At 37.1% G+C, this 16523-nt stretch overlaps 1 long non-coding RNA gene across 2 annotated transcripts; it reads right to left on the bottom strand.

The window, feature by feature from the left end:
* Positions 1-5252: 5252 nt before the first annotated feature.
* On the bottom strand, positions 5253-15263 carry LOC129645018 (uncharacterized). 2 transcript variants are annotated; one of them, XR_008711123.1, is made up of 4 exons: positions 15180-15263; positions 10444-10520; positions 9626-9719; positions 5253-5463 (listed from the first exon to the last, which is right to left on the bottom strand). It is a non-coding gene; the product is annotated as an uncharacterized LOC129645018 (long non-coding RNA). The 2 variants fall into 2 exon arrangements; XR_008711122.1 differs by lacking the exon at positions 15180-15263 and having other exon boundaries at positions 10444-10599.
* Between the last annotated feature and the right edge of the window lie 1260 nt (positions 15264-16523).

Below are 16523 nucleotides of genomic sequence, written 5' to 3'. Positions count from 1 at the left end.
TGCTTCCTGACCTGAATACAGGTTTCTCAAGAGGCAGGTCAGGTGGTCTGGTATTCCCATCTCCTTCAGAATTTTCCACAGTTTATTGTGATCCACACAGTCAAAGGCTTTGGCATAGTCAATAAAGCAGAAATAGATGTTTTTCTGGAACTCTCTTGCTTTTTCCATGATCCAGTGGATGTTGGCAATTTGATCTCTGGTTCCTCTGCCTTTTCTAAAACCAGTTGAACATCAGGAAGTTCACGATTCACGTATTGCTGAAGCCTGGCTTGGAGAATTTTGAGCATTACTTGACTAGCATGTGAGATGAATGCAATTGTGCGGTAGTTTGAGCATTCTTTGGCATTGCCTTTCTTTGGGATTGGAATGAAAACTGACCTTTTCCAGTTCTGTAGCCACTGCTGAGTTTTCCAAATTTGCTGGCATATTGAGTGCAGCACTTTCACAGCATCATCTTTCAGGATTTGAAATAGCTCAACTGGAATTCCATCACCTCCACTAGCTTTGTTCAGAGTGATGCTTCCTAAGGCCCACTTGACTTCACATTCCAGATGTCTGGCTCTAGATGAGTGATCACACCATCATGATTATCTGGGTCGTGAAGATCTTTTTTGTACAGTTCTGTGTATTCTTGCCACCTCTTCTTAATATCTTCTGCCTCTGGTAGGTCCATACCATTTCTGTCCTTTATCGAGCCCATCTTTGCATGAAATGTTCCCTTGGTATCTCTAATTTTTTTGAAGAGATCTCTAGTCTTTCCCATTCTGTTGTTTTCCTCTATTTCTTTGCATTGATCACTGAGGAAGGCTTTCTTATCTCTCCTTGCTATTCTTTGGAACTCTGCATTCAGATGCTTATATCTTTCCTTTTCTCCTTTGCTGTTCACTTCTCTTCTTTTCACAGCTACTTGTAAGGCCTCTCCAGACAGCCATTTTTCTTTTTTGCATTTCTTTTCCACGGGGATGGTCTTGATCCCTGTCTCCTGTACAATGTCACAAATCTCATTCCATAGTTCATCAGGCACTCTATCTATCAGATCTAGGCCCTTAAATCTATTTCTCACTTCCACTGTATAATCATAAGGGATTTGATTTAGGTCATACCTGAATGGTCTAGTGGTTTTTCCTACTTTCTTCAATTTAAGTCTGAATTTGGCATGATCTGAGTTCATGATCTGAGCCACTATCAGCTCCTGGTCTTGTTTTTGTTGACAGTATAGAGCTTCTCCATCTTTGGCTGCAAAGAATATAATCAATCTGATTTCAGTGTTGACCAACTGGTGATGTCCATGTGTAGAGTCTTCTCTTGTGTTGTTGGAAGAGGGAGTTTGCTATGACCAGTGCATTTTCTTGGCAAAACTCTATTAGTCTTTGCCCTGCTTCATTCCGTATTCCAAGGCCAAATTTGCCTGTGACTCCAGGTGTTTCTTGACTTCCTACTTTTGCATTCCAGTCCCCTGTAATAAAAAGGACATCTTTTGGGGGTGTCAGTTCTAAAAGGTCTTGTAGGTCTTCATAGAACCGTTCAACTTCAGCTTCTTCAGCATTACTGGTTGCGGCATAGACATGGATTACTGTGATATTGAATGGTTTGTCTTGGAAACAAACAGAGATCATTCTATTGTTTTTGAGACTGCATCCAAGTACTGCATTTCAGACTCTTTTGTTGACCATGATGGCTACTCCATTTCTTCTGAGGGATTCCTGTCCGCAGTAGTAGATATAATGGTCATCTGAATTATCTGAGTTAAATTCACCCATTCCAGTCCATTTTAGCTCCACCAAGCAGTGCTGGCTCGCGGGTGCAGGAGGGCCTAGAGGAGCTATCCCACGTTGAAGGTCAGGAAGGGCGGCAGTGAGGAGATACCCCTCATCCAAGGTAAGGAGCAGTGGCTGCACTTCACTGGAGCAGCTGTGAAGAGATACCCCACACCCAAGGTAAGAGAAACCCAAGTAAGATGGTAGGTGTTGCAAGAGGGCATCAGAGGGCAGACACACTGAAATCATACTCACAGAAAACTAGTCAATCTAATCACACTAGGGCCACAGCCTTGTCTAACTCAATGAAATTAAGCCATGCCCATGGGGCCACCAAAGACAGGCGGGTCATGGTGGAGAGATCTGACAGAATGTGGTCCACTGGAGAAGGGAATGGCAAACCACTTCAATATTCTTGCCTTGAGAACCCCATGAACAGTATGAAAATGCAAAAAGGATACTGAACGAGGAACTCCCCAAGTCAGTAGGGGCCCAATATGCTCCTGGAGATCATTGGAGAAATAACTCCAGAAAGAATGAAGGGATGGAGCCAAAGCAAAAACAATACCCAGCTGTGGATGTGACTGGTGATAGAACTAAGGTTCGATGCTGTAAAGAGCAATATTGCATAGGAACCTGGAATGTCAGGTCCATGAATCAAGGCAAAGTGGAAGTGGTCAAACAAGAGATGGCAAGAGTGAATGTCGACATTCTAGGAATCAGCGAACTAAAATGACCAACCTAGACAGCATATTAAAAAGCAGAGACATTAATTTGCCAACAAAGGTCTGTCTATTCAAAGCTATGGTTTTCCCAGTAGTCATGTATGGATGTGAGAGTTGGACCATAAAGAAAGCTGAGTGCTGACGAATTGATGATTTTGAACTGTGGTGTTGAAGAAGACTCTTGAGAGTCCCTTGGACTGCAAGGAGATCCAGCCAGTCAGTCTTAAAGGGTATCAGTCTTGAATATTCACTGGAAGGACTGATGCTAAAGCTGAAGCTCCAATATTTTAACCACCTGATGTTAAGAACTGACTCATTGAAAAAGACCTTGATGTCGGGCAAGATTGAAGGCAAGAGGAGAAGGGGACAACAGAGGATGAGATGGTTAGATGGCATCACTGATTGGATGGACATGAGTCTGAGCAAGTTCCAGGAGTTGGTGATGGACAGGGAAGCCTGGTGTGCTGCAGTCCATGGGGTCGCAAAGAGTCAGACATGACTGAGTGACTGAACTGAATCAAATACAGGAGTAAATATAGTAATTTTTGATGCATATGTGACAAATATACACATGATAAAAACATTTTTAAGCCAAAAAAAAACCTATGTTATGGGAATACAATGTAATATGTGACATCAATAATATAAGCTATAGGATGTGGGGACCTGTAATGGAGTAGAAATTTTTGTACATAACTGAAGTCAAATTGCTATCAGTTTAAAATAGAATGTTATACTTTTAGGAGGTTTGATGCAATTGCATTCACAAAAGAAATCACCCATAGAACATACACAAAAGGAAATGAGAAGGAACCAAAGCATAATTACTACAAAAGAAAAAGAAACATAAAGGAAGAGATTAAGAGAATAAATAAAATAGAAGATGGTGGAGGAATAGGGCGGGGAGAACACTTTCTCCCCCACAAATTCATCAAAAGAACATTTAAACGCCGAGTAAATTCCACAAAACAACTTCTGAATGCCAGCAGAGGACATCAGGCACCCAGAAAAGCAACCTATTGTCTTCTAAAGGAGATGTTTTATCAATGGTGCTGCATAGAAGGAGACGTTGTGAGACCACTGTAAAAATAAGACTGATAACTGAAAGCAGGAGGCTTAAGTCCAAACCCTGACTCCAGGGAACATTAATTGACAGAAGCTCATCAAATGCCTCCATACCTACACTGAAACCAAGCACCACACAAGGGCCAACAAGTTCCAGGGCAAGACATACCAAGCAAATTCTCCAGCAACACAGGAACACAGCCCTGAGCTCCAATATACAGGCTGCCCAAAGTCACCCCAAAACCATAGACATCTCATAACTCATTACTGGACACTTCATTGCACTCCAGAGAGAAGAAATCCAGCTCCACCCACCAGAACACCAAAACAAGCTTCCCTAACCAAGAAACCTTGACAAGCCACCTGTACAAACCCACACACAGTAAGGAAACGCCACAATAAATAGAACTCCACAAACTGCCAGAATACAGAAAGAACACCCCAAAATCAGCAATTTAAACAAGATGAAGAGACAGAGGAATTCCCAGCAGGTAAAGGAACAGGATAAATGCCCACCAAACCAAACAAAAGAGGAAGAGATAGGGAATCTACCTGATAAAGAACTCCGAATAATGATAGTGAAATTGATCCAAAATCTTGAAATCAAAATGGAATCACAGATAAATAGCCTGGAGACAAGGATTAAGAAGATGTAAGAAAGGTTTAACAAGGACCTAGAAGAAATAAAAAAGAGTCAATATACAATGAATAATGCAATAAATGAGATCAAAACACTCTGGAGGCAACAAATAGTAGAATAACAGAGGCAGAAGATAGGATTAGTGAATTAGAAGATAGAATGGTAGAAATAAATGAATCAGAGAGGATAAAAGAAAAACGAATTAAAAGAAATGAGGACAATCTCAGAGATCTCCAGGACAATATTAAATGCTACAACATTCGAATCATAGGGGTCCCAGAAGAAGAAGACAAAAAGAAAGACCATGAGAAAATACTTGAGGAGATAATAGTTGAAAACTTCCCTAAAATGGGGAAGGAAATAATCACTCAAGTCCAAGAAACCCAGAGAGTCCCAAACAGTATAAACCCAAGGTGAAACACCCCAAGACACATATTAATCAAATTAACAAAGATCAAACACAAAGAACAAATATTAAAAGCAGCAAGGGAAAAACAACAAATAACACACAAGGGAATTCCCATAAGGATAACAGCTGATCTTTCAATAGAAACTCTCCAAGCCAGGAGGGAATGGCAAGACATACTTAAAGTGATGAAAGAAAATAACCTACAGCCCAGATTATTGTGCCAAGCAAGGATCTCATTCAAATACGAAGGAGAAATCAAAAGCTTTACAGACAAGCAAAATCTGAGCGAATTCAGCACCACCAAGCCAGCTCTCCAAAAAATACTAAAGGATATTCTCTATACAGGAAACACAAAAAGGGGGCATAAATTCGAACCCAAAACAATAAAGTATATGGCAACGGGATCATACTTATCAATAATTACCTTAAATGTAAATGGGTTGAATGCCCCAACCAAAAGACAAAGACTGGCTGAATGGATACAAAAACAAGACCCCCCCTCCCCCATATGTTGTCTACAAGAGACCCACCTCAAAACAGGGGACTCATACAGACTGAAAGTGAAGGGCTGGAAAAAGATTTTCCATGCAAATAGGGACCAAAAGAAAGCAGGAGTAGCAATACTCATATCAGATAAAATAGACTTTTTATTTTATTTTATTTTATTTAACTTTACAAAATTGTATTGGTTTTGCCATATATCAAAATGAATCTGCCACAGGTATACATGTGTTCCCCATCCTGAACCCTCTTCCCTCCCGCCTCCCCATACCATCCCTCTGGGTCGTCCCAGTGCACCAGCCCGAAGCATCCAGTATCGTGCATCGAACCTGGACTGGCGACTCGTTTCATATATGATATTATAGGCTGTGAAAAGAGACAAAGAAGGTCACTACATAATGATCAAAGGATCAATCCAAGAAGAAGGTATAACAATTATAAATATATATATGCACCCAACATAGGAGCACCACAATATGTAAGACAAACACTAACAAGTATGAAAGGAGAAATTAACAATAACACAATAATAGTGGGAGACTTTAATACCCCACTCACACCTATGGATAGATCAACTAAACAGAAAATTAACAAGGAAACACAAACTTTAAATGATACAATAGACCAGTTAGACCTAATTGATATCTATAGGACATTTCATCCCAAAACAATGAATTTCACCTTTTTCTCAAGCGCACACAGAACCTTCTCCAGTATAGATCACATCCTGGGCCATAAATCTAGCCTTGGTAAATTCGGAAAAATTGAAATCATTCCAAGCATCTTTTCTGACCGCAATGCAGTAAGATTAGATCTCAATTACAGGAGAAAAACTATTAAAAATTCCAACATATGGAGGCTGAACAACACGCTGCTGAATAACCAACAAATCACAGAAGAAATCAAAAAAGAAATCAAAATTTGCATAGAAATGAATGAAAATGAAAACACAACAACCCAAAACCTGTGGGACACTGTAAAATCAGTCCTACGGGGAAAGTTCATAGCAATACAGGCATACCTCAAGAAACAAGAAAAAAGTCAAATAAATAATCTAACTCTACACCTAAAGCAACTAGAAAAGGAAGAAATGAAGAACCCCAGGGTTAGTAGAAGGAAAGAAATCTTAAAAATTAGGGCAGAAATAAATGCAAAAGAAACAAAAGAGACCATAGCAAAAATCAACAAAGCCAAAAGCTGGTTCTTTGAAAGGATAAACAAAATTGACAAACCATTAGCCAGACTCATCAAGAAACAAAGGGAGAAAAATCAAATCAATAAAATTAGAAATGAAAATGGAGAGATCACAACAGACAACACAGAAATACAAAAGATCATAAGAGACTACTATCAGCAATTATATGCCAATAAGATGGACAACGTGGAAGAAATGGACAAATTCTTAGAAAAGTACAACTTTCCAAAACTGGACCAGGAAGAAATAGAAAATCTTAACAGACCCATCACAAGCACGGAAATTGAAACTGTAATCAGAAATCTTCCAGCAAACAAAAGCCCAGGTCCAGACGGCTTCACAGTTGAATTCTACCAAAATTTTACAGAAGAGCTAACACCTATTGTACTCAAACTCTTCCAGAAAATTGCAGAGGAAGGTAAACTTCCAAACTCATTCTATGAGGCCACCATCACCCTAATACCAAAACCTGACAAAGATGCCACAAAAAAAGAAAACTACAGGCCAATATCACTGATGAACATAGATGCAAAAATCCTTAACAAAATTCTAGCAATCAGAATCCAACAACACATTAAAAAGATCATACACCATGACCAAGTGGGCTTTATCCCAGGGATGCAAGGATTTTTCAATATCCACAAATCAATCAATGTAACATACCACATTAACAAATTGAAAAATAAAAACCATATGATTATCTCAATAGATGCAGAGAAAGCCTTTGACAAAATTCAACATCCATTTATGATAAAAACTCTCCAGAAAGCAGGAATAGAAGGCACATACCTCAACATAATAAAAGCTATATATGACAAACCTACGGCAAACATTATCCTCAATGGTGAAAAATTGAAAGCATTTCCTCTAAAGTCAGGAACAAGACAAGGGTGCCCACTTTCACCATTACTATTCAACATAGTTTTGGAAGTTTTGGCCACAGCAATCAGAGCAGAAAAAGAAACAAAAGGAATCCAAATTGGAAAAGAAGTAAAACTCTCACTGTTTGCAGATGACATGATCCTCTACATAGAAAACCCTAAAGACTCCACCAGAAAATTACTAGAGCTAATCAATGACTATAGTAAAGTTGCAGGATATAAAATCAACACACAGAAATCCCTTGCATTCCTATACACTAATAATGAGAAAATAGAGAAATTAAGGAAACAATTCCATTCACCATTGCAACAAAAAGAATAAAATACTTAGGAATATATCTACCTAAAGAAACTAAAGACCTATATATAGAAAACTATAAAACACTGGTGAAAGAAATCAAAGAGGACACTAATAGATGGAGAAATATACCATGTTCATGGATTGGAAGAATCAATATAGTGAAAATGAGTATACTACCCTAAGCAATCTATAGATTCAATGCAATCCCTATCAAGCTACCAACGGTATTCTTCACAGAGCTAGAACAAATAATTTCACAATTTGTATGGAAATACAAAAAACCTCGAATAGCCAAAGCAATCTTGAGAAAGAAGAATGGAACTGGAGGAATCAACCTGCCTGACTTCAGGCTCTACTACAAAGCCACAGTCATCAAGACAGTATGGTACTGGCACAAAGACAGAAATATAGATCAATGGAACAAAATAGAAAGCCCAGAGATAAATCCACACACCTATGGACACCTTATCTTTGACAAAGGAGGCAAGAATATACAATGGATTAAAGACAATCTCTTTAACAAGTGGTGCTGGGAAAACTGGTCAACCACTTGTAAAAGAATGAAACTAGAGCACTTTCTAACACCATAACAACAGAACATATATTTTCGGGTTTTTTTTAAACTTTTTATTTTGTATTGGAGTATGGCCTATTAACAATGTTGTGATAGTTTCAAGTGAACAGTGAAGGGACTCAGCCATACACATACATGTATTCATTTTCCCCCAAAGAATATATATTCTTCTCAAGTACACTTGGAACATTCTCTATGAAAGATTACATATTAGGCCATAAAACAAATCTTAACACATTCAAGACCAACATTTTACAAAGTATCTTTTCTGATTACAAATGGAACAAAACTAGAAATCAAAAGCACATGGGAAACAGAAAAATTCATATATATGTGAAAATTAAATAACACATTCTTAAGCTACAAATGGACCAAAGGATAAACCACAAGAGAAATTAGAAAACATCTTGAGATAAATGAAAATTAAAATGCAGTGTACCAAAACTTGTGTTGTGCACTGAAAAGCAGTCAGCACTGCTTTCAATGCAGAGGAAATTTTATAGCTGTAAAGTGGGGAATGAGAGAGTCATTTCCTAGGCAGGCTGATAGGGAGTCTAGGGGGTCCCCAAGGAGAGAGGGGTCTGGAATTCTCAAGGAGGAAGAAAGGACAAACTTTTTTTCTTTCTCCACATTCCTTAGGATTATATAACAATGATGTATCCTGCCTAAGGACAGTCTTTGGATTAAACCTTCTGTTATCTTAAAATGTTAATTATGGGAGTAGACCTGGTCTTTACAAGGATATATCCTGCCTGAGGACAGTGTTATCTTAAAATGTAAATTATGGGAGTAGATCTGATGAGGTCTTTACAACCTCCAGACATTCTTTGGATTATGTAACTTCATTGTTAACACTAGCAGGCCCCTTCTGATGCCTACGTCAGAAGCTTTCTCTGTCTCCTTTATACTTTAATAAAACTTTATTACACACACACAAAAAAGAAGAAGTTAATTTAATAACCTAAATTTATACCTACAAAAACTCTGGAGAAAGAAACTACACCCAAAGCTACAACTTGCCTGATGATCCAGTGGTTAAGAGTCTGCCTTGCAATGCAGGGGACACAGTTTCAATCCTTGGTCTGCGAAGATTCTACTTGCTGTGGAGCAACTGAGCCCATGTGCCACAATTACTAAGCCCAGGCTTTAGACACCTACAACTATAGGGTCCACACACCTCAATTCCTGAAGCGCACATACTATAGAGCTTGTGCTCTGCTATAAAAGAAGCCACGCCAATGAGAAATCAGTGCACCGTAACTAGAGTAGACCCTGCTCGCCATGACTAGAGAAACCCAGTGCAGCAGCAAAGACCCAGTGCAGCCAAAAATAAGTAAATAAATAATTGAAAAATAACCAAAGCTAGCAGAAGCAAGGAAATACAAAGATGAGAGAAGAGATAAATGAAATAGAGAATAGAAAAAATTAACAAAATTGAGCTAAGCTTTTGAAAGATTAACAAAATTGATAAACTCTTAGCTAGATTAACTAAGAATAAAAAAGAATATTCAAGGGACTTCCTTGGTGGTCCAGTGGCTAAAACTGTGCTCTCAATGCAGGGGGCTGGGGTTTGATACCTGGTCAGGGAACTAGATTCCACATGTCACAACCAATAGTTTGCATGCCACAACAAAGATCAAAGATTCCATGTGCAGGGAAATACTCCAATAACTAAAATCAGAAATGAAAGAGGAGATATTACAAATGATGCTACAGAAATAAAAATATTCTTTTTTGATAAAAAGAATATTATGAACAATTATTTATATAAATTAAACCTAGAAGAAATGGATAATTCCTAAAAACACATAACATATCAAATCTGAATCATGAAGAAATAGAAAATTTGAGCAGATTAATAATGAGTTAGGAGGTTGAATAAGGAATCAAAAAGGTGCCATTGGACTTGCCTGGTGGTCCAGTGGTTAAGAATCCGCCTGCCAATGCAGGGGATGGGAGTTCAATCCCTGGTCTGGAAAGATTCCACATGCCATGGGATAACTAAGCCCATTTGCCTAGGCTCTACAGCCTGTGCTCTAGAGCCTGCAAGCCACAACCAATGAAGCCTGCATGCCTAGCTCCTGTGCTTTGCAATAAGAGAAGCCATTGCAATGAGAAGTCCTCACACTGTAACTTGAGATTAGTCCCCACTTGCCACAACTAGAGAAAGCCCAAGCACAGCAACAAAGACCCAGCACGACCAAAAATAAATAAGACAACTAAAAAAAAAAAAAAGTATGCCATTGCTGAGAGTGGGGAGAGGGCATACCTATAGGAAGTGGAACCAGCTCAGACATGACCCTCAGGGCTCCTGCTCTAGCACCTTGGGACCCGACTCTGCCACCAATAGTGCAGTGACAGACACTGAGAATAGGAGAACTAGACAGACTCATACCTGACTCTGCCTCCAGCCCCTCCATCTCCAGCACCGTCTCGCACCATCACACTCTTTGACTTCAGACTCTAACAAAACTACAAAACAGTAGATTAATGGAACAGAATAAAGAGCCCAGAGATAAGCTCAAGCACTTACGTCAATTAACCTATGACAAAGGAGACAGAACTATACAATAAAGGACAGTCTCTGCAATAAGTGGTGCTGGGAGAATTGAACACCTACATGTAAAAGAATAAAATTAGAACATTTTCTCATACCACATACAAAATAAACTCAATGTGGATTAAAGATCTAAATGTAAGACCAGAAGCCATAAAACTTCTATAAGAAAACATAAGCAGAATGCCCTTTGACATAGCTAGTAGCAACATGTTTTTGGATCTGTCTCTTCAGGGAAAGAAAACAAAAGCAAGGATGAATAAATGAGACCAAATTAAACTTAAAAGCTATTGTACAGCAAAGGGAACCATCAACAAATGAAAAAACAATCTGCTGAATGGGAGGAAATATTTGACAATGATATGTCTGATACGGGGTTAATCTAAAATATCGGGTTGGCCAAAAATTTCCTTCAGCTTTTAAGTAAAAATAAAAGACACATTTTTAAATTTTCACCAAGAACTTTATTGAACAATATATTCATCATTTTGTCTACCACTTTTCAGGCAACTTTATAATTCCATCTTCCCCAAATTTTTATCTTACTGAGCAAAGAGTTGTTCCAAGTGTCTTTTACAGTTGTCCAGGGAATTGAAATTTTTTCCATTAAGAGAATTTTGTAAAGACCGAAATAAATTGATTTCCAAAGTTGCAATGTGTGATGAATGTGGTGGATGAATCAGAACTTCCCAGCCAAGCTGTAATGGTTTTTAGCTGGTCATCAAAGAAATGGGCTTCCCTGATAGCTCAGCTGGTAAAGAATCCACCTGCAATGCAGGAAACCCCGTTCAATTTTTGGGTTGGGAAGATCCCCTGGAGAAAGGAATTGCTACCCATTCCAGTTTTCTGCATGGAGAATTCCATGAACAGAGGGGCCTGGCTGGCTGTAGTCTATAGGATCACAAAGAGTCAGACATGGCTGAAGCAACTAAGCACATCAAAGAAATTTGCAGTCTTGTGTTACTGATGGAAGATTCTGCATTTTCTGTGGACTAGTTCTGGATGCTTTTTGTTGAGTGCTGCTTTCAGTTGGTCTAATTTGGAGCAGTACTTGCTGGAATCAATCATTTGATTTTCTGGAAGGAGTTCGTAATAGAGGATTCCTTTCCAATTTTAACATATACACATCACCTTCTTTGGCTGAAGACCTACTTTTGGTGTAGTTGGTGATGGTTCATTTCACTTTGCTCCATGATCTCTTCCATTCTGTATTACTATACAGTATCTACTTTCCATTGCCTGTCACAATTTGTTTTTAAAATGGTGATAAATGATAATCATAACATCATCATTATGTTTAAGTAGAGAATTGCAACAAGAAATATGGTCAGGAAGGGTTTTTTTTTTTTTTGCTTAACTTATATGGAACCCAAACGTCAAAGTAATTAACATAACCAAACTGGTGCAAATAATTTTCAACACTTGACCTGCATATTTTGAGTATATTGGCTATCTCCCATGTGGTATAAGATTGATTATTCTCAATTAATTTCTTTATTTGATTGCTATCAAATTCAACTGGTCTATCCGACCATTGAACATCATCCAGCAAGAAATCAATAGCATTAAACTTCACAAACTACTTTTGACATGTTTGATGAGTCACAGCACATTATCCATTCATTACACAAGTCTTTTTTTGTGTTTCAGTTGTGTCTTTACCTTTCTTGAAATAATAAAACATAATACGCTAAAATGTTGCTTTTTTCTTTCATCTTCAGTGTTAAAATGGTTACCCCAAAATTCACCAATTTTGAAAAGTTTTTCACGAATGCTGATATGACAGCTGTCATAATAAACTCTAACAAAATTGTTTCAAATGACATTAACGGCAACTAAGTGCCACTAGAACCATTTTATGGGAAAACCCGAACAAACCTTTTGGCTGATACAATATATAAACAGCTCATATAACTGTATATCAAGAAAACCCCCCAACAACCCACTTAAAAATTGAGCAGTAGACCTGAATAGACACTTTTTTCCAGAGAAGACGTACAGATGGCCAACAGGTACATAAAAAGATGCTCAAGATTGCTAATTACCATAGAAATGCAAATCAAAACCACAATGTGATATCACCACACATCTGCCTATTTGATGATTGTCATCAAAAAGATCACAGACAACAAATGTTAGCAAGGATGCGAAGGAAAAGGAACTCTATACACTGTTGGTGGGAATGTTAATTGGTATAGCCTCTATGGAAACCAGCATGAAGTTTCCTCAAAAACTGAAAAATCAACTACTATGTGACTGAGAAATTCCATCCTGGGACACATATCCAAAGAAAATGAAAACACTAATTCAAAAAGATACATGCACCCCAATGTTTATAACAGCAATATTTACAGGAGCCAAGATACAGAAGCAACCTAAGTGTCCATCAACAGGTGAATGGATATAGAAGAAGACAATTTCAATATATACATACATATGTATTCCATATGTTTATATACGTGTGTTGCTCATCCATAATAAAGAAAGATGTTTCCTTTTTGCAACAACAAGGACCTGGAGGCCATTATACCTAGTGAAATAGGTCAGGTGGAGAAACACAAATATGAATTCACTTATATATGTAATATAAAAAATAAACAAATGAATAAATATAATGAAACAGAAATAGACTCACAGATATAGTGAACAAACTAGTGGCTACCAGTGAGAGAGAAAAGAGACAAGATAACAATAGGGAAATGTGAGGTATAAACTACTATGTATAAAATAAATAAGCTACAAGGTTATACTGTATAATACAGGGAATATAGGCAATATTTTATAATACTTTTAAATGGAGTTTAATCTATACAAATATTGAACCACTATGCTATACACCTGAAAAATAATATAGCATTGTAAATCAATTAAGCTTCAATTATAAAAAGAAAATTAAGAAAACAAATCTATTTGCTATGGCATTAAAAAAGAATAACATATCTAGTAATAAACCTAACCAGAGAGATGAAAACTTGGTACACCATAAACTACAAAACACTGTGAAAAAAATGAAAGGAAACACAAATAAATGGAAAGGCATCCCATGCTCATGGGTTGAAAAACTTAATATTGTTAAGCTATTTGTACTACTTAAGGTAATTCACAGATTCAATGTGATCAGTCTCAAAATTTCAATGACCTTCTTTGTAGATTTAAAAAAATAAATCCTAAAATTCATGCTATCTCAAGAGACATGGAATAGCCAAACAATTAAAAAAAAAAAAAGAAACAAAGTTCAAAGTCTAATACTTCCTGATTTCAAAACATACTACAAAGGCACAGTAATCAAAAAAAAAACAGTGTGATATTGGCAAAAAGACAGATACATAAATCAATGAATAGAAGAGAAACTGTAGAAATAACTCTTCACATGTATGGTCAAGTGATCTTCAACAAGAGTGTCAAGTCCAGTAAGTGAGGAAAATATACTCTTTTCAACAAATAATAGAAGGAAAATGGAATATCCCCATGCAAAAGAATGAGGTTGAACCCTTACTTTACATTATATAAAAAAATTAACTCAAATGGATTAAATACCTAAGTGTAAGACTTAAAACTATAGGACTCTCTAAAGAAAACATTAGTGAAAAGCTTTATGACATTAGGCTCAATGATTTCTTAGATATGACATTGAAAGCACAGGCAACAAAAGCAAAAATAGACATAAGGGATTACCTCAAGGTTTAAAATTTTTGTGCATCAAAAGACATAATCAACAGAGTTTAAAAAAAACATAAAGAGTGGAAGAAGACATTTGTAAGTCATATTTGTGATGAGAGTCTAGTGCTCAGAATATAAAAAGAACTCCTATAACTCAACAAGAAAAAAATCTTAATAATCCAATTAAAAATGGGCAAAGAATTTGGATAGACATTTTTTTCAAAGATGATATACAATGGCCAACAAGCATATGAAAATATTCTCAACATCATTAACCATCATAGAAGTGCAAAACAAAACCACAGTGAAATACCACCTCAGAGCCATTAAGATGACAATTACTAGAAAAAAGAAAGAGAAGATAACATGTATTAGCAAGCATGCATAGAAGCTGACACTCCTGTGCACTCTTAGTGGAATTGTAAAGTGGTATAATCACTGTGGAAAACAATATAGAGATTCCTCAAAATAGAACTGATATGCAATCTAGCAATCCCACTTCTAGATAGGTATTCAGAAGAACTGAAATCAGGGTGCTGAAGAGATTTTTTTCACACCCATGTATGGAGAAGCACTATTCACAGTAGTCAAGAGGTAAAAGCAATTCACATGTTCATTAACGTATAAATGCAAAAGCAAAATGTGGTGCATACATATAATGCTATTCAGCCTTAAAAGGAAGAAAGTGCTGTCACATGTGCAGCATGTGACAGGACCTTGACCACATTATGCTAAATAAAATAAGTTATCAGAAAAAGATAAATACTGCATGATTCCACGTAGGTATCTAAATTAGTCAAAATCATCAGATCAGATCAGTCGCTCAGTCGTGTCCGACTCTTTGCGACCCCATGAATCCCAGCACGCCAGGCCTCCCTGTCCATCACCAACTCCCGGAGTTCACCCAGACTCACGTTCATCGAGTCAGTGATGCCATCCAGCCATCTCATCCTCTGTCGTCCCCTTCTCCTCCTGCCCTCAATCCCTCCCAGCATCAGAGTCTTTTCCAATGAGTCAACTCTTCGCATGAGGTGGCCAAAGTACTGGAGTTTCAGCTTTAGCATCATTCCTTCCAAAGAAATCCCAGGGCTGATCTCCTTCAGAATGGACTGGTTGGATCTCCTTGCAGTCCAAGGGACTCTCAAGAGTCTTCTCCAACACCACAGTTCAAAAGCATCAATTCTTCAGCGCTCAGCCTTCTTCACAGTCCAACTCTCACATCCATACGTGACTACAGGAAAAACCATAGCCTTGACTAGACGGACCTTTGTTGGCAAAGTAATGTCTCTGCTTTTGAATATGTTATCTAGGTTGGTCATAACTTTCCTTCCAAGGAGTAAGCGTCTTTTAATTTCATGGCTCATAGAAAAAGAAAAAGTAGAGTGGTGGTTACCAGAGTTGCTTAATAGGTATAGAGTTGCAGATTTGCAAGATGATCAAGTTCTGGAGGTCTCTTTCACAATATGTTAATATACTTAACAATACATACTTAACAGTACTTAATATGGCAAATTTTACATTAAGTGGGTTTTTTAAAACTATAAGTAAGAAAATATGTTTAGGAATAAATAAAAGCAAGACCACTATATTTCAAATCCTGTGATTAGCAGCCAAACATAGACTAAGAGAATAATTTCTAGCCTTAAATGAATTTATTAGAAAGATTAAAAATTAATGAAACAAATTTTAAACTCAAGTTAAAACAAACAAATAAAAACTATAGACCAAACATATTAGAAGAAACATGTCAAATCAGTAAAAACAAAAACTGCAAATTAAAAATTTTAAAACAGAAATGATGACTACAACTGAAGACTGGTTATTTGAAATAAATCAATAAAAAAGACAAATCTTTGGCAAGTGTGATCAAGAGAAAAAAATGCCAAAAAAAAAAAAGTTTTTAAAAGTCAATATCAAAAAAAAAGTCAATATCAAGAATATGAAATAAGGCATAATTTTTGGAGAGGATTATTTTTTAATTATGTAATAACTGAATATGATGACTTATCAGATTCATTTTTGCAGTCTTTTTACTCATAGGTTATGCAAAATATTGAGTATAACTCCCTGTGTTACCTCCCAGAATATTGGAAATAAAAGCAAAAATAAACAAATGGGACCTAATTAACCTTAAAAGCTTCTGCACATCAAAGGAAACTATTAGTAAGGTGAAAAGACAGCCTTCAGAATGGGAGAAGATAATAGCAAATGAAGCAACTGACAAACAACTAATCTCGAGAATATACAAGCAACTCCTA

This window comes from Bubalus kerabau, chromosome 2 (genome assembly GCF_029407905.1).
Source record: "Bubalus kerabau isolate K-KA32 ecotype Philippines breed swamp buffalo chromosome 2, PCC_UOA_SB_1v2, whole genome shotgun sequence".
NCBI lineage: Eukaryota > Metazoa > Chordata > Mammalia > Artiodactyla > Bovidae > Bubalus > Bubalus kerabau.
The sequence above is the reverse complement of the archived record's forward strand: the minus strand, read 5'-3'. Positions and strand labels throughout refer to the sequence as shown.